Source organism: Jaculus jaculus, chromosome 6 (assembly GCF_020740685.1).
Source record: "Jaculus jaculus isolate mJacJac1 chromosome 6, mJacJac1.mat.Y.cur, whole genome shotgun sequence".
NCBI lineage: Eukaryota > Metazoa > Chordata > Mammalia > Rodentia > Dipodidae > Jaculus > Jaculus jaculus.
Window position 1 is genome coordinate 102,820,874 of NC_059107.1, and position 7,957 is coordinate 102,828,830.

Sequence of the window (7,957 nt, forward strand, 5' to 3'; positions counted from 1 at the left end):
GCCCGGGCCTGGCGCACGGGGAGAAAGTGAGGCTGAGGTTGTAGAAGATTGCGAGTTACATTTTCCGACCTCTCCAGCCAGAAGTCTCCACTACATCCTGGCAACCATATATCTGTCACACGCAGGGGGAAAGGAGGCAGAGGGGAGGGAGCCCGCGAGACGGAAAGGATTAGCCTAGGACTGAGTTGGGGGTGCTGAAGGAGAATGTAGGGGAGTAAGTTAAAGGACTTGGGCTATCAGGAAACCCTTTCCATTCCAAATTGAAGAACCATATTAATTTACACCCCACCCGGATAAGCAAAGGTTTTGATGGGAACAGGTTTTATTTTATTTATTTATTTTTTTACATTATTATCAATAGGTTTTTCTCCACAAATGGGAACGAATAAACAGCTCTCAATGGACATAGTTTGGGATATGGCAGATGCAAAGTTACCATGGTTGATGGGCTTCAAATGGGGGTGTCTTTTAATACTCCCGCCAAGGCAGTAAGATTTCCAGGCAAGAGCTAGGAACATTTAAAGTAACCACTGTGATACTTACCACGACTATGGAGGGAAAGAGTTAATGCACCTAGGTCTACTTAGACTTTAAGTGATAACAAATCTTGATTGACATGGCTATCAGGGAAAAAGTAATTGCCTGTCTTTGAGGCGTGTTGAAGGGAGTGTGTGTGTGTGTGGGGGGGGTAATTCCCCACAGGACTTCTTGGAGAAGTCTGTCCTGACCTACTCCTAGTAAGAGATTAGAGCCTCAGGATGTTGAAAGCAATAGAGACCTCTGGTATCTTCTGTTAACCCCTCCTTCTCAGGGAAAAAGACAATCATAGATCGTGAAGCGGTACCTTGTTTACTGAGGGGAACTGGGAGGAGGGAGACCTGGAAACTTATTTGAAGGCTCTGTTTCTCTGGGAGATTTTTTTTTTACATTGCTGAACGCCTGTGTATGCTTGGGGCGGCTCATTGTTGAGGAATGAGATAACTGGAGGAGTTGAAATCTTAACCCAGATTTGAATGTCCACTGATGTCCACAGCAGCAATCACCTGTATATAGCATTGTTACTCATGGGACTAGGAAAAGCCTCTCTGAAGTCCACACACCCTATTCAGATAAGATATCCCAACCTCTTTCTTAACAGCTGCCTATAGCATCAACCCCACCGCCTCTTTAAATGATGTGCAAACAAACAAAGCAACAACAAAACATTTATGGCATCTCAGTTTTGAATCACAAACTTGCTTGTTTGGGGGGCAGACAAAATATAGTCAGGCTATGGATTTTCCATCTCAGTATTTGCTTATAATTCACATAAGGGAAATCAGGTTTACTGCATCCATTTGGTCTTTTTAATTTTTTACTTAAGGAAGGTAAACGTGGTATAAGCATGGTGATATAAATATTATGACTTGCATCTGAGATATTACCCATGTGACAGAGAAACTCAGTAATCTGTTCTTATTTGGGGAAGGCTGGACTCACTTTTTCTGATCTATACTCACCTTATGTTACTTCATCATCTGCCATAAATTAAATTTACACTTCTTTGTTGATATTCACATTATTCCAGCTTTATTCTCAGAAATAAATTATATATATATATATATATATATATATATATATATATATATATGTATGTATAGACACACACACGAATTTCATTCACTGTGTGCTCAAATATGACACTTTCATCATTCCTGAAACTTACTCATCTTCTTCCAAGTTGTCACCATGAGTGATGCTTCACTCCATCCAGATGACCCTTCACATTGCCTCAGTCTCACCAGCACCTACATACCCAGCCCTCACCATGCTCTGTTGAAGCCAACACCTAAACGTGTCTTACTTTTGCCTATACAGAAGTCCTGAGGGATCGGCTTGGATCAGGGCCCCAGTCTCCTTCCTAGGTGGTATTCCAGTCCATTCCTCAAAGTGCAGTCATATGATCAACTCCCCAAAGCTCAAATCTGAGCTGTGACTCCACTGCTTCCTTTCTTTCCCACATTCCCATTGTCCTGGAAGTAAAGTGCACAGTTTTTGGGAGATTGCTCCAGTTTTGTAGTTGTATTTGTCCTCCGCTTCCTCTGTAACTCACTGTGTATCTCCCTGTCTTCTTCTCTCAGAACTGTTCAACACCTAGCCTTGGAGTCTACCCATCTGAAAAGTTTCTCTAAATAAAAGGGAGAGTAGCATTGCTATATGGGCATAAATATGTGCCAGACTGTTTTGTATTTATAGTCATACTATTAAATTAAATGTTATACTATTAATACTATTTATATAGTATAACTATATAAATCAAGTAAATATGACTATAGCAGTACAGTCTTTATCTGTTATCTATGACACTGAATTTGAAGCTTAAAAAATTAGCCTTTAAAAAGGTAATCACTAAAATAATGTTATCAAGTTGGAGTAATACAACAAAAAAGCTCTCATATGAGTCCATTGACCTTGGCCTTCCCAGACTTCAGAATTTTAAGCAACACATTTCTGTTCTTTATAAATTACCCAGGCTCAGTTATTCTGTCAGAACACCATGAGAACTATGAAAATAGACATAGAATGCTGTTTAATTTTCCAAATAGAAGGGGGCCAGGAATAGGCATTGTGTAGTTCTGATCCACTTACACTACTGGTTTTTTCCTTGTACTTACATGTACACAATAAGAGTTAATGTCTTATGAGTAAGGACTTAGTGAGGAAGTAGTCAAATTCATTTGACTGAGGTACTGAGGTCACTTAGCATTGCAATTAAAATGGCTTAAGTTGTTGGTCTTCCCATTAACTCTGAGGTTTAACCCCTGTCAGCAGTAGGTGAAAATTGACCAACCCTTCGAAACTGCCTAAGTCTCATCAGAAAGTTTCCCATTTATAACTTGGTCCCCGGTGAATGGTGAGTTCCACCCATTTTTCAACTAGCCTGGGCCATGGCACTGCTGTAGCTTTGGCCTGTTTTGTGGTGAGTACAGCCCAGTCCCAAGCTACTTCCGGTTTCTTTTCTTTGCCTTGCCCCTGGCAAGTGTGAGACTTTCTTATCTTAAGTGCTGGCAAGACCAATGACTCACAGATAAAAAGTAATAGAGGTGCTAAACTGTTAGTTCTAACATCTAAGGACAAGAATGAAAGCTAAACTACTCAGTTCTTGCTTTCTCATTACCATGAATGACACAGCTTGTGTACATGTGAACTGTGAAAAGGGGAAAGAGATAAGGTGGAGAAGGAAGAAAAGAAAGCACCAAAACTCTCCAGATAATGATGTAAAAAGTAAATGTCCCTGTGTTCCTGTAACCCAACCATATCTTTTCCCATTCATTAAGGCATTTTAGAAGCTATAGATAACCTCTTTTCTCACACACACAACATGCAAAGTTTCAGAGAGCAGAATCTTTCACGACAAAAGCCCTTACAAACATGTCTCAACTCCTTAGAAAAGATGTTAGAAAATGAAGAGAGCACCCATCTGTTTCTCTCAGGTTGGCCAACTGTACAATATTATTTGAATTAAAAACAAACATTGTTATCTGAACATTCACTTAGCCATAATTAATTGTGCACTAGTTTGTATTTTACTCATTTCTCAAATTACTCTCTATGAGTAATGTGTGATCTGAGGACATCTCACATTGTGGATTGTACTGGATACCCAGGAAATAACCTGGGATTCTGTCACCCTGAGGTCCTGGTAATCTGAAGACAGGCAGGGCTGGGGGATGGGTGAAAGCTAAGGACCAGTTGGCTCTCCACCTGCTTCTCCTCAGGGCAGCATCCTTTCCCAGGAAGAGACCCTTGTAGTGGGCTCCAGTTTCTCCTTTCCTGTGAGGATCTGGGAGTAGTTTTATTTCTTCTTCTTCCATGTTTTGGTCCTCCCTCCCTTAAGAGTCCACATCAATCCAAACGCTCCCCTAGGGAACTTCCACACATGTAAATTAGTCTACCCTGCTGGGAGTATCAAATCCAAATGCTTGAGGAGTTGCAGCAGGCAATTCTCAGGGCTCAGAAGGTAAAGGCCTGTAACTTTCACATGCTTGACAAATTTACACTCCACTTTCCTCTTCTGGAAAATGGGATCAAGAATGGTATACTGCTATACAGCAATAATTTGTCACTAAAAAATACCCATATAGAGTGAGTCCTTCTTTACTCCTCAACTCTGAAACTGCCATTTATTTTTACTATTTCAGACTGAACAGATAAGTGGAAGACAGAAATATGTTACTGTAAGGAGCATTTGCCAGTGAAGTTGCTGGAATCCAATAAGCTCTCAATGATTAAATAATATTTAATTTTGGAGTAGAACACAAAATGTTTGATAATCTTCATTTCAGGCCTTACTTCTATGTGTTATGGCAACATACTGTGCATATTCTAAGACATTTTAGTAGCGATGTTATTATGTCATCTCAAGAATATAACTGAGTTTACTATGATTTACACCATGAGGTGAAAAAGAATTACTAAGCATATTTACTAACAAGACTCATATGTGCTTCCTGGGAATGCTTTTTGGAAAATGTTTTTCTCCTAGTTCTTGGAGAAACAGTTGGTCGTTACACTATTCTGAAAATTAATTTGCATTCCCAAACTACGAGAGCTCTCATCAATTAGTTATTTAGTGCTTTTGTTTACAGTTTCATCTTTTACACATTTTATGTTTACCCAGGCCTATCAAATTATTAAGGTGACTTTGTGGTGCATATTCTCAGCATCAAGTTCCCTTCATGAAAAACTGCTTCTGTATAATAGCACACACAATATCATTCTACATGAGTATTTTAAAAGAGGGAATAAAAAAAATTGATGAAATGGAGTTGGCTTTGAGCTTTTGCTTTTTTCATAGGAAAGGCAGTATAAATACTTAAAATTTTGGACCAGCATCTTACACACTTTGATGGCACTGATACATTCATACAAAGAGCTTTCCACAAAAACACTAACGTGGAACATAAAGAGGCTTTCCAAGACACTTTGTTCATCTTGTCTCCTTGCCCCAGCACACCTGTATCTGCAGCAGGCAGGCACATTCACTCTCATGACAATTCTTTCAGACTTGAGTGACCGTGGTCATCTCTACAGCTCCCATAAGTGAATCCCTTCTGCTACATTTGAACATGTGTGGTTTATTTTTTTAGTTTGTTTGTTTATTTGTTTGGAGGATGTGAAAGAGAGAAAGAGAGAGAGAGAGAGAGAGAGAGAGAGAGAGAGAGAGAGAGGGGGGGAGAAATAATGTTTTACCAGCAATATTCTTGATCTTTTACTTTACAAATTAAAAAAAATGCAGTGGTGGCTGGAAAGATGGCTGAGTAGCTAAAGGTGCTTACTTGCAAAGCTTGCTGGCCCAATTCAATTCCAAAACCACCCATATAAACCAGAGTCAAAAAGAGGTGCAAGCATCATTTGTAGCAGCAAGAAACCCTGGTGCACCCATACATGCACACACACACACAAACACACACACACACAAATACATACAAATATTTAAAAATGTCAATTATGCATACTACTTTCTCACAAACACCACTTAGTCACTGTCATGCTCATTAGGATCAGGAATGTCTTTTCTGCTTGTGTCTTACAGAGATAAGCTGTGGATAAGTGAGGGCAAGAAACCCTTGCACATCCTTAATTGATGGTAGTCAATATTTATCAAGCTTCTATTTATTAAGATTATTATTATTATTTTGAGTACTGAGGATTGAATATAAGGCCTTGCTTATGCTAGGCAAATGATCTGCCACAGAGCTAGTCCTAGACCTTTCTGTAAGTTTGAGACAGTCTCACTAACTTACTCAGGCTGGCCTCAAACTTTTGATTCTCTGGTTTCAGCCTCCCACGCAATTAAGATTTGCTGTGTATTAAAGTATTAATTTCCTTTATCCTCCTGACAACATGTCCCCATATGATCAGATAGGGAAACTGAAGTAGAGAGGTGCTAAGAAATTTGCCAGGTGTTGCTAGGACTCAAACCTAATCACTCTGGCTCCACAGACTACCACTTGACCCACCATGCTATCCCATTGTACTCTAGAATTAGAAGAAGCCAGTTTCCAGCATCTTCATAAGCATTCCGGAGAAGGGGTTTAGGATCAACAGGCTGTAATAATTAGGGAAAGCATGGCCTCACCTGGTCTTCCCCAAAAGTGATCAACCTCTCCTTCCCCTTCCTTTTTATTTTATTTTATTTTTATTTTTAGCAGTGATTCAAGTTTAGAAAGTTCTGTCTTATATACATTGATGAGTTGGTTGATTTATCATCTGGTTTATAAAGTTGGTGTCCTTGCCCTGGCATCGAAATCTAATTGAAAGGCATTTCCCTTTTTTTTTAAAGCTCCCTTCAGCCATAGAAGCCCACTATACCTCCCAAGAGCTACATAAGCTGCCATTAGCATTTTAGCATCTGCATCTCATGCCAAAGCTGGGCTTGCTGGGGAGTGAGGCTAGTAATCACAGTTGGAAAAGGATCCAGAAAGGGAAATAGGCTTCACTTTCTGCATGTACAGTTTTATTTAGGGTTGCACCTAATCAGTAGAACAGAAATTGTACACATGTGATCCAAGATGCCCAGAGAAATGACACATCAATGCTATGGCAAATATTCCAATTGAGATACTTTACATGTGGTACGAGAATTTTCTATTCCTTTTATCTTAGGGGCTAATGTTCATTTTTATATCTTTCTGATTCCTGTATAGTTTAAAGAGAAATTTTAAATTATCTCTAAAAATAAACTGTCTTAAATGGGTTAAGTTTACATTCTAGTTTCTCAATATACTTTTGTTTGAGGCAGTTCTTCAAGTTCATTGCAATAGAATATTGAAGAAGCTTCCTTTAATTAGGAGCCTCTACTCATGTTACTGAATGATGTATCAGTTAATCATTGTTCAAATTCAAAGACCAGGGAATGTAGTGCAATGGTAGAGGTTTTGTCTAATATGTAGTAGTCTTTGTATCCAATCTATTAAAGAGAAAAGTCAATGACTCAATTCAAGTTATGAGATAACTTTCTTTGTCTTACTTTATCATTAAGTCATTTAACACCATGACAAAAGGATGTCCACCACAAATATTATAATTATATTATATTATATCATGGAAATGTGTTGAAAAAACAAATGTACATGTTCTAATATTATAAGAGAAAGTACTACAGACATGATCTTCTGGGTTAAAAGTTGAAAATTCACTTTTGAATTTTTATAACATAGTTTTAAGTGCTCTGATCTGTGATTTGAATCTATGTACAAAAGTACTTCATATAAAAGTTTGCTGAGTAAGGCATGGTGGCACATGCCTTTAATCCCAACCCTCAGCACTTTGGAGGCAGTGGTAGGAACATTCCTATGAATTCAAGGCCAACCTGAGACTACATAGTAAATTTCAGGCCAGATTGGGCTAGAGTGAGACCCTTCCTTCAAAATCAAAAAGGAAAAAAAAAAAAGGTTTCCTGAGTTTTTCCAGATATTAAAATAACATGCTAAAAAGTAAAGCTTATTTGAACAGTTTGTCCTGAAATGTTAAATTATTAATATAGTGGTACTTTTTGTTTGTTTTTCTTTTGTACTAGTGTTAAACCAAGGATATCATACTAACATTCTACCACCAAACTGCTCCCCAAGCCCTAGTGGGAGTATAGTTTGAAAAGTCTTAAAAGTCTTCTAAACATGAATTTGGACAAAATCTTTATTTTTCCTGATGAAAGTATGTTGGGGAAAATTAATGGAAACATGAATAATTAATTACATCAAATGCCTGGCCCAAAAAGGATTCAACAGTATTAGCAGTTGATGAGCATTTTCCTGAAGCTTGTGATTCACTGAAATTGATATGCTTGTGAAGGAACCACTAAAGGGTAATATGTTTTCTTTGCAATTTTACTTTTTTTTTCCCTTAGAGTGCTAATGAAAGTACATGACAAATGTCTCAAGGTGAGGGTGGTATTCTCTATCATGTTTGTCATTAT